A 14,620-nucleotide genomic window follows, 5' to 3' on the forward strand; every position below is an offset into this window, starting at 1 on the left:
TAGCTTTTACATCCCTGATTTATTCCTGAAAAACACCTCACTTTTCACTTCCTCATCCCCACATGGTCAAACCTGTAAATCTGACAACCAGTTTCAAATTCATGAAAAAGACAAATGGATGTTCAAATGTGTGCCATTTATTAAGTTTTCAGAGAAGAAAGCACATCAAATGAGTTTCTGTTCTGTATAGAATCTAAACGTGTTTTGAAGTGGGCTATTTGCCCATCTGGCAGTACTTTGGAATTGGTTTTTTTGAGAGGGCGAGAACTTTAGGGTTTTCACTGGTGGGTTCCTCTTCTACTGTTTTCCAGCATCTCCTCTACCATCATCAAAATCATCACAGAAATCATCTCTTAGCTGGCCCCTGGACTGCTCTTCACTATACAGGCCGCTTTCTCTTAAGTTAGGATCCCAAGCTATATGAATGATGCGGTCATCCAGGTAGGTGCCATTGAGGAACCGCATGGCATTTTCAGCATCAGCTCTGTTGTGATACTCAACCAAACAGTAACCACTTAGCATTCTCGTGACTCTATCCAAACCCATTACTACATTCCTGACATCGCCACATCTGCTGAAGAGCTCATGTATTTGCTCTTCAGTTACATGAAAAGGAAGGTTCTCCACATACAGTGTAGAGATTTCCCTCAGCAATATTTCATTCTCATTGTTGTCGCCAGAAGACTGCTGGTCTTCATACTCGCTGAGCTCCAAGAAAGAGTAACTCCTCCAAATTCTTTGGCCATAAGATAGGATGCCCAGAAGGCTCCCAGGGAGCAGCAATCTTCGATCCAGTTTGACAACAGTGACACTACCACGAAAATCCTAAATTGAATTTAAAAAAAAAAAAAGGAAAGGAAAAGGAAAGTTAGAAGGAGGCAAGCATAAATTCAAACCTGAATATTTAATTAAAATGTTTGTGCCCAAATGTGTCCCGGAACCTCACTTCTCCAGAGCCCTTCCCCGCTAGGAAAAGATAGAAACAGTTTTGGGGTATGGATCCACCTGCCAATGTCCATGTCCAGCAGAGAAGCAATTACAGAGGCCAGAACTCCCACCTTCTGTACCATAAAAATAATATTAGTCCATATTCCCAGAGGGATAAATGTTAGTAGAACATGGCCAGAGGGCTCTGAATTCCAATTTTGCAGGACCCAGAGAAATAAAAGGAGGGGTGGGGAAAGACACTCAGAAGTAGTATATGAGACTTAGAAAGGAAGAGAAGGCAGGGCTATAGAAAAAGTGGGAAAATATATATACATATAGTTAGTTGTAGAAGTAATAGAAGTGATCCTGGAAGAACTAATGCAGTTTATTTTTGTTTAATTTTTTATTATCTATATTTTATTTATTGGATAGAGACAGCCAGAAATCGAGAGGGAAAAGGGTGATAGAGAGGGAGAGACAGAGAGACACCTGCAACACTGCTTCACCACTTGCAAAGCATTCCGAATCCCTGCAGGTGGGGACTAGGGGCTCGAACCTGGGTCCTTGTGCACTGTAACGTGCGCTCAACCAGGTGTGCTACCACCTGGCCCCAACTAATGCAGTTTCTAATAGAGGGAATGGAGACACAGAATTTTGGGGGTGTGAAAGGTGTGCAATTATACCCCTGTTATCTTATAATTTTGTAAACCTATATTAAATCACTAATAAATATTTAAAAACATTAAAATTAAAAAAGGTTTGTGCCCAGATGCAAGGGTGTCACAGATCTTGAACATAAGGATCACATCAAGGTAAACTCAAGATGGACAGTTCTAGGCTCCATGAACACGGCCATCAAATCTAACTTTGATAACATGTGTGCACTTTTAGAAAAATATTATTATAAAATTTCTTTTGCCATGAGGGCTATCACTGGGACTCAGTGCTTGCATGATAAATCCACAGCTCCCAGTGATAGTATTTCCTTTTTTAAATATATTTATTTATTCCTTTTTTGTTGTCCTTGTTTTTTTTTTATTGTTGTAGTCATTGTTGGATAGGACAGAGAGAAATGGAGAGAGGAGGGGAAAACAGAGAGGGGGAGAGAAAGATATACACCTGCAGACCTGCTTCACCGCTTGTGAAGCTACTCCCCTACAGCCGGGGGCTCGAACCAGGATCCTTCCACCGGTCCTTGCGCTTTGGGCCACCTGTGCTTCACCCGCTGTGCTACCGCCCGATTCCCTATTATTTCCTTTTTAACAAATTGTGCCATCACCCAAACCAAGATACCCCTCACAGAATGGGAGAAGATCTTCACATGCCACATATCTGACAAGAGACTAAAAACCAAAATAAATAAAGAGCTCACCAAACTTGGCAACAAAAAAGCAAATGATCCTATCCAAAAATGGGCAGAGGATATGAACAGACTATTCACTACAGAAGAGATCCAAAAGGCTAACAAACACGAAAATTGCTCCAGGTTGTCAGAGAAATGCAAATAAAGACAGCACTGAGATACCATCTCACCTCTGTGAGAATGTCATACGTCAAAAATGACAGCAGCAACAAATGTTGGAGAGGTTGTGGGGACAAAGGAACCATTCTGCACTGCTGGTGGGAATGAAAATTGGTCCAACCCCTATGGAGAGCAGTCTGGAGAACTCTCAGAAGGCTAGAAATAGACCTCTCATATGACCCAGCAATTCCTCTCATAGGGTTATATTCTAAAGACTCCAAAACACCCAACCAAAAAATTTGTGTACACATATGTTCATAGCAACAAAATTCATAATAGCTAAAACCTGAAAACCAACCAGATGCCCAACAACTGATGAATGGCTGAGAAAGCTGTGGTATATTTACACAATGGGGTACTATGCAGTTATTAAGAACAATGAACCCATCTTCTCTGACCCATCTCAGATGTGTCTAGAAAGAATTGTTAGGTGAGCTAAGTCAGAAAGACAAAGACGAGTATGCGATGATACCACTCATAAACAGAAGTTGAGAAAGAAGAACAGAAAGGGAAACTCAGAGCAAAATCTGACTGAGTTTGTAGTAGAGCACCAAAGTAAAAATCTCTGGGTGGAGGGTGAGGGTAAAGTTTAGCTTCACTGGGGGGAAGGGCAGAGGGAAAGGAGGAGGGACACAGACCTTTGGTGGTGGAAATGGTGTTACTACACTCCCTATTGTTGTTGTTGGATAGGACAGAGGGCAACTGAGAGAGGAAGGGAAGATAGAGGGGGCAGAGAAAGATAGACATCCGTAGACCTGCTTCACCGCTTGTGAAGCGACCCCTCCCCCCACCCCGCAGGTGGGAAGCCAGGGACTCGAACCGGGATCTTTGTCCTTTGTCCTTTGTCCTTACACTTCATGTTCTATGTGCTTAACTGAGTGTGCTACCACCCGGATGCCAGAGTCTCACTTTAATTACTTGAATAGCCCAAGTCTATTTAAAAAAAAAAATCTTCCCAGAGAATTTTAACTAATGCTTCTTTCTTCCTTTGTTGAAATTTGTTGCAGCATTCGGAAGCACTAAAGATGACATCATTGGTTTCAGCTATACTTTTCAAAAACAGCGATTAGCTCCCCTCTCTTTTTCATAAAGGTCTCTGAATTTTAGGGAATAATAATAACTACAAGACTAGAATGAAATACTGAATCTGTAGTCAATCTAGAGTGAAACCCAGGAACTAAGATTTTTTTTCTGCCACCAGGGTTATCACTGGGCTGCATAACAAATCCACTGCTCTTGGTAGCCTTTTTTTCATTTCTTTTTTATTTGATAGAACAGAGAGAAATTGAGATAGGAAAGGAGACAGAAGAGAGAAAAACCTGCAGCACTGCTTCACTATTTGTGAAGTTTTCCCCCCCCAACATGTGTGGGCCAACATGTGGGGGCCGTGGACTTGAACCCAGTTCCTTACGCATGGAAACATACACTCAACCAGATATGCTACCACCTGCCTTTGCATGAGCCCCTCCCTCAGGAACTGACCTTTAACATATTTTTAAACTTATTTTTTATTGATTTAATAATGTTCAACAAGACCACAAGATAAGAGGGATACGATTCCACATAATTCCCACCACCACAGTTCCGCATCCCATCTCCCCCATTGGAAGCTTTCCTATTCTTTATCTCTCTGGGAGTATGGACCCAGGATCATTAAGGGATGCAGAAGGTGGGAGATCTGGCTTCTGTAATTGCTTCTACACTGGATATGGGCATTGACATGTCCTTCAACATCTAACATGCACTCCTCAATGGTCCAGCTACAGATGGTCCAAAGACCAGATCTGACAAATACGATTAAGGAAATGTCTTCCCTTAACAAACATTTAATGGACACTCTTTATTTACCAAGTACTGTGTTAGGGGTTGTCAATGTAACAGTGAAAAAGATAGAATGGGATTTTGTTCCCAGCTTCCACTGCATTGCTTATACTCTCTAAGGCCAGCAAGGCCCCTAGATGGGGTAGGAGTGATGGCTATGGAGGTAAATAAGGAAATATCTACCCTGTGGCTCTTAAAGAGAAAATTGCCACAAAGAACCCCATTTAAAGCAACCAGGAAAAAAACATTGACTGCAGAAGTCATTTCCAGGCTTGTGCCCTCTACTGGAGGATAAAGAAACTTACAGGCGATCAAATCAATGGGGTTTATAGTAAACAATATTTATATTCTTTTCCTGTATTTAGTAGCTATTCTCTTCCCTGATCCAGCTTTCTAGTCCTTTTTATAACTCTGACACCATCTCCCCATACAATGCCTTGGGTCCACCTGCATGTTAGCTGTCAGACTCAAGCAAAAACTAGTAAAGTCACGGGCCCCTTGGAACATACCTAAAATAGACCTACTAGCTTTTTCCAAAATGGAGACCCCAAATTTTCATCTGCAAAATTTTCATCTTACCTTTAGGTTCATTATCACTCAACAATCTGTTCTGCTTTATAGCTTAACTCTTTTTCAGCCACCAGGTTCCAGATGATACCATGATGCCAGCCTGACTTCCCTGGGCTGACGACCCCAGCAGTGTGTCCTGAAACCCCACCTCCCCAGAGCTCTGCCCCACTAGGGAAAGAGAGAGACAGGGTGGGAGTATGGATCAAACTGCCAACACCCATGTTCTGCAGGGAAGCAAATACAGAAGCCAGACCTTCCACCTTCTGCACCACTTAACAATCCTAGGTCCATATTCCCAGAGGGATAAAGAATAGGAAAACTTTCAAGGAAGGGGATGGGATACAGAGTTCTGGTGGTGGGAACTGTGTGGAATTATATCCCTCTTATCCTATAGTCTTGTCAATATTTCCATTTTATAAATTAAAAAAAGAGAGAGAAACTTACAGACTTGGTATTTGTGGCATCGATTAGCTTCAGAAGTTCAGAGTTGTATTCACAAACTTCCCTTCCAATGAGAAATTGTTCTGGACTTCAAAACAGATCTGTGCTTCTAGAGCACAGATATGTGCACTTTGCAAGAGGCAAGTGAGGCCTATCTATCTTTTTGACCTTCTGGAAGACAATGCCGGGTGTGTTATCTATGTTAAGCAGGCAACAGTTACGCCAAAACACCCAGCTAGAACACCACCTCTGTAGAGAATATACTTAAGAATCCAAGAGTCCACTAGGATGTGAAGTGCTCCATTCTCAAAGAAAAATTTCTCTCCATGCTGTTGCTAGCTCTTAACATTAGATATCCTCTTCCTTGCCCTCAGGGGAGCAAAGATTTCTAAATATATGATTTTTTCCGGTGGGGAGGGGAAATGGGAATTAGAAATAAGACAGTGGCAGTTTTTTCCACTTTCATTTGTGCATTCATATAAATGCAGGAATGGAAAAAGTAATAATATAAGTAAAAATGTCTCTGTGAACAAGTTTTAGCAGTTCAACTTTTAACAATTATAAATAAGCCTGCTAAATTTGTTTGGACGATGCCAGAATTTGAGTATTTTAAAAGCAAGTAAATCCCATGGCTCAGGAAGTAGTGCAGTGGATAAAGCAATAGATTCTTTATCTGCACTAATCCAGCCTTTCGGTTCATAATTAGTCAACAATTTATTTGGCTTTATATATTAACTCTTCTTTCAGTACCAGGTTCCAGATGCTACCATGATGCCAACTGGACTTCCCTGGGCAGACGACCCCAGCAATGTGTCCTGGAGCCTCGCTTCCCCAGAGCCCTGCCCTACAAAGGAAAGAGAGAGACAGGCTGGGAGTGTGGATCGACCTGTCAGTGTCCATGTTCAGAAGGGAATCAATTACAGAAGCCAGACCTTCCACCTTCTGCACCCCATAATGACCCTGGGTCCATACTCCCAAAGGGATAAAGAATAAGAAAGCTGTCAAGGGAGGGGATGAGATATGGAGTTCTGGTGGTGGGACTTGTGTGGAGTTGTACCACTCTTATCCTATGGTTCTTGTCCGTGTTTCCTTTTCATGAATACATTTAAAAAAAATTTTTTAAAGCGATAGATTCTCCGGCATGAGGTCCTAAGTTTGACCCCTAGCATCATGGGTGACAGAATGATGCTCTGGTTCTCACTTCTCTCTCATTAGTAAATAAATACATCAAGTAAATAAGTACATAATTTTTACTATGTTTATTGATAATTTAATAATGATTAAAAGGATTGTAAGATAAGAGGGGTAGAATTCATACAGTTACCACCACCAGAGTTCTGTATCCCATCACCTCTATTGCAAACTTCAATATTCTTTATCCCTCTGGGAGTATGAACCAAAATTCTTTTTTTAAAAAAAATTATTTATAAAAAAGAAACACTGACACATAGAGAATGGGAAAGCTATCAGGGGAGGGGATGGGATATGGAGATTGGGTGGTGGGAATTGTGTGGAGTTGTACCCTTCCTACCCTATGGTTTTGTTAATTTATCCTTTCTTAAATAAAAAATAAATTAAAAAAAAACACTGACAAAAAACATAGGATAAGGGGGGTACAACTCCACACAATTCCCACCACCAGAACTTCATGTCCCATTCCTTCCCCTGATAGCTTTCCTATTCTTTATCCCTCTGGGTGTATGGACCCAGGGTCATTATGGGGTGCAGAAGGTGGAAGGTCTGGCTTCTGTAATTGATTCTGCACTGAACATGGGTGCTGACAGTTCAATCCATACTCCCAGCCCGTCTCTCTCTTTCCCTAGTGGGACGGGGTTCCAGGAAAGCAGGGCTCTAGGACACATTGGTGGGGTCGTCTGTTCAGGGAATTCCAGTTGGCATCATGTTAGCATCTAGAACCTGTTGGCTGAAAAAAAACATATAAAGCCAAACAAATTGTTAACTAATCATGAACCTACAGGCTGGCATAGTTCATATAAAGAGTTGGGTGGGTCTCGGTTTTGTAGATAGTAGACCTATTTTAGTTATATTCCAAAGAGCCCATGACTATACTGTTTTTTTTTTTCCCTGAGCCTGACATTGAACTAAAATTCTTTATAGGGTGCAGACCGTGGTAGGCTGGCTTCTATAATAGTTTCTCCGCTGAGCATGGACATTGGTAGGGTGGTCCATAACCCCAGCCTGTTTCTATGTTTTCCTGGTGGGATAGAACTCTGGGGAAGTGAGGTTCCAGGATACATTGGTGAGGTTGTTTGCCCAGGGAGGTGAGGATAGTGCCATGTTAGAATCTGCAACTTGGTGGGTGAAAGAGTTAAGATATGAAGCAGAACAAATTGTTGACTAATCATGAACCTAAAGGTGAGAATGTTGCAAATGAAGATTTGGGGTCTCTGTTTTGGAAGATATGAAGCAGGAAAAAGTGTTTAATCATCAGTAACCTAAATATAAGAATAGAGCAGATGGAACTAAGGGTCTTCATGTGGGAAGAAGCTAGGAAGTCTATTTTAGTTATGTTCCAAGACACCCATGACTTAATAGTTTTTGTCTGAGCCTGATAGCTAACATGCAGGTGGGTCATAAGTACATCTTTAAAGAAAAACCCACACTATATCATCAATAATAAATGTAACTTGTTTTGTAAAGATTTATTTATGAGAAAGGTAGAAAAAAAACAAGTAAATTTCTTATCAACAGCAAAGTTTCAGCACTTTTATCATATAGTAAATTCCATCCATACACTGTTCCTTTCTGATTTGTACTTCATAAAAATATTTATCTTTTAATGTCTATTTTCTACGCTGTTCCTGTAAATTTGCCATTAAAGTGTATTAAATATTTTAAAAAGACATAAAGGAAGCACACTTTTCAGAAATAATTGCAACCTCAGTACCTGGCATGAACAATGTTTTGCAGACACAACAAACATGCAGTAAATATCTACTAAATGAATAAGTATGAGTTCAGAGTTTAGTGAGAAAGCCAGACTGGTAAACAAGAAAATACAGTGTGCTAAGATCAATGCTATTTTGGACACCTATATGAGGTGAAGGGGAGGAAGGAACTAACCTTAACTGGGGATCTATTTCATGATAGGACACTGTGTCTACTTACCACTGACATTACACAGGAAAAGAAGAAATTATTCAGCTTGGGGACAACAGAGAAGCCTTCCAGAAGAGGTCCTATTTGCGCTGTCATATGAGTGTGTGTGTGTGTGTGTGTGTGTGTGTGTGTGTGTGTGTGTGTGTGTGTGTGTGTGCGTGCGCGTGTGTGTGTTTGGGGGAAGGGTACAGAAATTTAAGGAATGGATTGGGGAGAGAAAATATGAGTGAGGGCAGAACATAGTGAAAGAAAAACAAAAACTCACAACTGAAATCGAAACCTAAATCAAACCAGGTACTGACAGCAATACTATAAATTGAGCCGGTCCTTGAGCTTCGTGCTTACTATGTGTGCTTAACCCAGTGCACCACCGCTGGACCCCTCTTTCTTTATTTCCTTTTTAAAAATCTACTTACTACTTACTATTTATCAGAGAACATGATAGCTATAGTGGATTTCATTTCATGCAGGCATCAAACAAGGTTTTCTATTACTTCCTTGTCTATGAGATGGCAAAATGCAAAAATGCTCTAGCTGTCCACTGAGGTCACTCTGTTAAACTCATTAAATGAAAAGTTTGATGTCATACTATGCTGGGGAATTATGCAGATGCAGTCACATCTGCCATGCTGGCCCCTCAGGCTAGTGCCAGTTCCCCTAGAGTTGGGACGTTCTCGAAGTGCCTCTCCCAACCAATCCTGTCCCAACGCATCATTCCTGGCTGCTGCCCTATAAAAGGCCCTCCTACTTTCCATCTCTCTCTCTCTCTCTCTCTCTCTCTCTCTCTCTCTCTCTCTCTCTCCCTCTCTGCCTCTCTCCCTCTCTCCTTCTGTCTCTCTGTCACCCGGTTTTTTACCTCAGTGATGGAAGGGTCCTGCGCGTAGCAGGGACGGCCATTTTTTGGCTAGCTCCACATGGCCCGAACCACTGTGCTCGGACCCAACCCTGAGGAGCCCACGCAAATAAAGGATTGTGTTCCCTCTCCACTCCGGGTTTTCTTTCCCTCTCTCTGCCGCTTCCTGCCACTGCAAAATGACAATACTAGAAGGAAGGATCTACCAATAAGCCATCAGGCTCCATTCATGGAAAAGACATGGTCTGCTCATTTATAATGTTGATTTATGACAAATAAGAACTTTTACAAATGGTTATGACAGATGTTCAAGCCAACCTTTGAGTTTCTTTTGTCCAATAGTCAAGTTGTGACGAGATCTATTTTAATCATTATAGCCTTATGAATCAAGCATTGATTTTGAAGTCAAAAGATCTCAACTCAAACCTCAGCTTTGGGGCTACACTACTATGAACCTGGGTTAAGGTCCCTGGTTCCTACCTGCGGGGGTGAAGAGTGTGGCCTTGAGCTTCACAAGTGGTGAAACAATGCTGCTTATGCCTCTCTCTCTCTCTCTGCCTCTTATCTTCCTCTTCCCTCTGAATTTTTCTCTGTCTGATCAAATGAGAGAGAGAGAGAGAGAGAGAGGATGGCTGCTGGGAGTGGTAGACTTTTTTTTTTTGTCTCAATGACAATACTGGAAGCAATTATATATTATTGCTGTCACTTACTCGCAACGGTGATGTCGGGCAAGGTGTTTAATCAAAGATTGTCTCTAACCAGGGATTCAAATATGTCCTTTGCAACAAATGCTGTGACAATGTCATATGGGAAAAGCACTTGGCACAGTGCTTGATAGCCTTTAGGTGTTCAGTGAACAACAGAGCAGGTAATAGACAGAGGACTCCAATTCTGGTATCTGTTGACTCACTAGGATATGTAAATATGTATCAAATCTGCAGATGACACGAAAGTAGGAGGGACTTTGAAGAGATCTGGAAAGCCTTGGATGATACAGTTCCCCCAACTGACAAACTGATGGATAATAAGTAATAAATGTGAAGTAATACTTTGGGTTTTAGCACTTGACAAAAGCAGAGTGGGGGAGCTCTGCTTCATAATTCTAGTATTTCTAGTGTTTCTTCACTAATGTAGTAAACAGTTATGGAGCACTGCATGTGAGTTTGGGGAAACTATAGGAAGTCAGATGCAGCCTCTGTCCTCAAGGAGTTCATAATCTGGGGTGACAGGCAATTTAAAAGATAAATTATAGCACAATGTGATTATTGTACCTAGAACAGCACATGTAAGGTCTAGAAGCAGCACAGAGAAGGAAAACTACAGTGGGGGAGCACTACTGAGAGATGGATTTCTACAAATCTTAATCCCTGAACATTTAAAATATTATTCAGGGCCAGTAAAGTTGGATAATGAGCTGCTTTGCTGTGTGTGTGTGTGTGTGTGTGTGTGTGTGTGTGTGTGTGTGTGTGTGTGTGAGAGAGAGAGAGAGAGAGAGAGAGAGACTGTCTGTCTGTCTCAGGGTGAGACCAGCCCCCACAGCATTGAAGGAAATTTCGGTGCTGTGGCTCTTACACTCTCTCTACCTTATCTCTGTCTCTCTCTTTGTTCACAGATCTAAGTTGGTACTGGGAATGGTATACAGACACCTATTATGGGGAGGTAAGAAGCTGTACCTGTGTGGGAACAACTCTCTTGTAAATCACTATCCCAATAAAATTGTTTAAAATATAAATAAATATTGGAGCTGGGCAGTTGCACACCAGGTTGAGTAGACATGTTTCAATGCACAAGAACGGATGTGAGGGCGATCTGGCTGCGACATCTGTCACCCCATTGATTGCCAGGGTTGATTCAGCTGATCTGGCTGGCGAGGCGGGTGCCCCCTTCCTCCCTCACCGCTCCATGTGCGTCCCTCCCAAAGCTGCACGCTCAGTCGAAGAGGACGGCCTTCCCTGAATAGAGACGGACCGGTCTTAGGTCAAGGGTATACGAGTAGCTGCGCTCCCCTGCTAGAACCTCCAAACAAGCTCTCAATGCACAAGAACACAGGTTTGAGTCCCTGCTCCCTACCTGTAGGGGGTAAGCTTCATGAGCAGTGAAGCAGGTCTGTTGGTGTCTATCTTTCTCTCTGCCTCTTCCTTCTGATTTCAATTTATCTCTGTCCTATCAAAAAAAAAAAAAAAAGAAGAAGAAGCCCCACAAGGGAAAGATAGGAACAGGCTGGGAGTATGGATGACCTGTCAATGCCCATGTTCAACGGGGAAGCAATTACAGAAACCAGACCTTCCACCTTCTGCACCCCATAACTATCCAGGGCCCATGCTCCCAGAGGGATAAAGAAAAAGGCAAGCTTTCAATAAAGGGGATCTGATGCGGAGCTCTGGTAATGGGAATTGTGTGGAGTTGTACCCCCTCTTATTCTATGGTCTTGTTGATCATTATTACATCAATAAAAAAAAGAAAAAATGGCCACTGGGAGCAGTGGATTCACAGTTGTGGCACCAAGCCCCAGCAATAACCCTGATGGTGATAAAATATATAAATTTCATCAATAAGAAGATATCAAAAGAGTAAATGAAATATGACTATGTTGTGCTTGATTTTTGAATATCTAATTCAGATATGCAGTGTAAAATATCAAATGTACTATAGGGTGAACAGAGTAAATCTTCCTTCCAGCCCTGTACTCCAACATTCCTGGATTTCCACATATGCAAAGCACTATCACTTACATCTTTGTTCAGACTTATTCAAGAATTTTCTTTTGAAAGCTGAACAAAGGGTTGGCTAGAAGTAAAAAAAGTCATTCTAAGGACCAGGTGGTAGCTCACCTAGTAAAGCACACGCATTGTAGTGTACAAGGTCCTGGGTTCAAGCCCTTGGTCTCCACTTGCAGGAGGAAATTTCTCAAGCAATGAAGCAGTACTGCGGGTGTCTTTCATTCTCTCTCCCTATGTTCCCCTTCCTTTTCAATTTCTTTCTGTCTCTATCAAAAAAGAGAAGAGAAAATAGCCACTGGAAGCTATGGATTGACATATAGGCACTGAGCCCCCCACAATATCTTTGGTGGCAAAACAAAAGTCACTATTGGCAGAGAAAAGTGTGTTCTCAGTCACAGAGGCATGATTTTGTGTTCAGTTTGACCTTGGTTGGGCAAAAGGACAAGGAAAGCAATTCAGGAAATAAAACTAGAAGGGTAGGCAGGGATAGATCACAAAAGGTTTTGGGAGGAAAGTGGAGCAGTTTGGACTTCACTAGTAAGCCATGGGAAACCATGATGGGGCTTGAAGCAGAAGACCAGAGGTGGTGAATTAACACATGTGGATAGTACACTGCTTTGCCATGTCAGTGACTCAGGTTCAAGCCTAACTCCCACAGTGTCAAAGGAAGCTTCTCTTATGCATGTATAAACTATTGTATTTACTGTTGAATGTAAAACATGAATTCCCCAATAAAAAAACAGGAAGCTTCTCTTTCATTCTCTCCCTTTGCTTCTCTATCTCTATATCTGAAAAGAGAAATTTCTCTATATCTGGAAAAGAGAAATTTCCCATGAGTGGTCATCCTACTTCCGTTTATCTTGTCCATCTCCAAAACTCTCTCCCTTTACACTGTCTGAACTGGAAGACGTTTTGAAGAGGGTTAAACCGGGAACAGCTGCTGGCTATGATAACATCACCCCAGAACTCATTCTTAACTTGGGCCCCGTGGCAAAGAAGTGGCTCACTACATTCCTGACCCACGTCTTGGAATCCAAATCTATACCCAAAATTTGGCGTCATGCCAAGATAATAGCAGTTTTGAAACCAAAGAAAGACCCAACACTGGCCGCCAGCTACAGACCAATTTCTCTCCTCTCCGTGTGTTACAAACTCCTTGAGAGGCTGCTTCTGTCACGTATTTCTCCTCTTACAGAGAAATTCCTATCACCCGCCCAAGCTGGTTTCCGCCCAGGAAGATCTACCTGCGAACAAGTCCTGGCCCTCTCAACTTACATTGAAAATGGATTCCAGAATAATTTAAAGATGGGTGCTGTCTTGGTTGATCTCACAGCAGCCTATGACACGGTCTGGCACCGTGGTCTCCTAGTCAAGATCTCAAGATGCCTGCCTCCATGGGTGGCCAACACTATATCGTTTCTTCTCCAAAACAGAAGATTCTGGGTGCATCTGGGTGACAAGTCTAGCAGATGGAGACTTGTTTCAAGTGGCCTCCCCCAGGGCTCTGTTCTGGCTCCTACGCTATTTAATATTTACATCAATGACCTTCCATAAACTTCTTCAAGGAAGTTTATCTACGCCAATGACATCTGCTGTGCAACTCAGGCATCCAAGTTTGACATCCTCGAGGAAACACTCACGAAAGACATGTCTCTGATATCTGACTACTGTAAAAAATGGCGACTAATCCCTAGCACTGCAAAAACAGTATCATCTGTTTTCCATCTACACCATGCCTCGGCCTCGCGTGAGCTTAATGTGCAGCTTGACGATACGAGAATCCGGCATGAAGCCCAGCCAGTCTACCTTGGCGTTACTCTCGATCGCACCCTGTCATTTCACGAACATCTCATAAAAACTGCAGCAAAGGTGGGCGTGAGGAATAACATCATTGCAAGACTGGCCAGCTCCTCATGGGGCGCGAGCGCTTCCACACTACGATCATCATCTCTGGCATTATGCTATTCCACTGCAGAATACTGTGCCCCAGTATGGTTCCGTAGCCCCTATGTCCACTTGGTCGATTCTAAATTATATTCCTCCATGAGGATAATTTCTGGAACCATCCGTTCCACCCCGGTTCCATGGCTGCCAGTTCTTAGCAACATTGCCCCGCCAGATATTCGTCGGGATGCGGCATCATCTAAGTTCATTTCCCACGTCTACGCTCGACCGGACCTGCCAATATATGCGGATATCTTCGCCCACCCTGTCCAACGCTTGACTTCTCGCCACCCAATCTTGTCCCCTACGCCTACACTGAACTTCTCTGTTCCAGACTCTTGGAAACAGAGTTGGCAGTCAGCTGAGGTAAAGAACAAACACCTCATCACAGACCTCTGTAAGCATCAACCCGGCTTTGACCTAGCACATTATGATTGGGACCTCCTCAATCGCTATCGAACAGGCCATGGCCGGTGCGCCGCTATGTTCCATCGCTGGGGGGCCAGAGATGACCCGAACTGCCCCTGCGGCTACAGACAGACTATGACCCACATAGTCAATGACTGCCACCTCTCCAGATTCAAAGGAGGTCTCGAAACTTTACATCAGGCTCAACCTGACGCTGTTGACTGGCTACGGAAGAAGGGCAAACGCTAGAAGAAGAAGATCTGAAAAGAAAAAGATGAAGCAGATGAGTGACAC

At 42.6% G+C, this 14,620-nt stretch overlaps 1 long non-coding RNA gene across 1 annotated transcript in view; it reads right to left on the bottom strand.

Moving 5' to 3' along the window:
* Window positions 1-117: 117 nt before the first annotated feature.
* Window positions 118-14,620, bottom strand: part of LOC132535775 (uncharacterized) — a 117,565-nt gene continuing 103,062 nt past the window's right edge. The window contains exon 3 of the long non-coding RNA XR_009547479.1: window positions 118-825. This is a non-coding gene — a long non-coding RNA (uncharacterized LOC132535775). The remainder of the gene's footprint in view (window positions 826-14,620) is intronic.

This window comes from Erinaceus europaeus, chromosome X (genome assembly GCF_950295315.1).
Source record: "Erinaceus europaeus chromosome X, mEriEur2.1, whole genome shotgun sequence".
Classification (NCBI taxonomy): Eukaryota; Metazoa; Chordata; class Mammalia; order Eulipotyphla; family Erinaceidae; genus Erinaceus; species Erinaceus europaeus.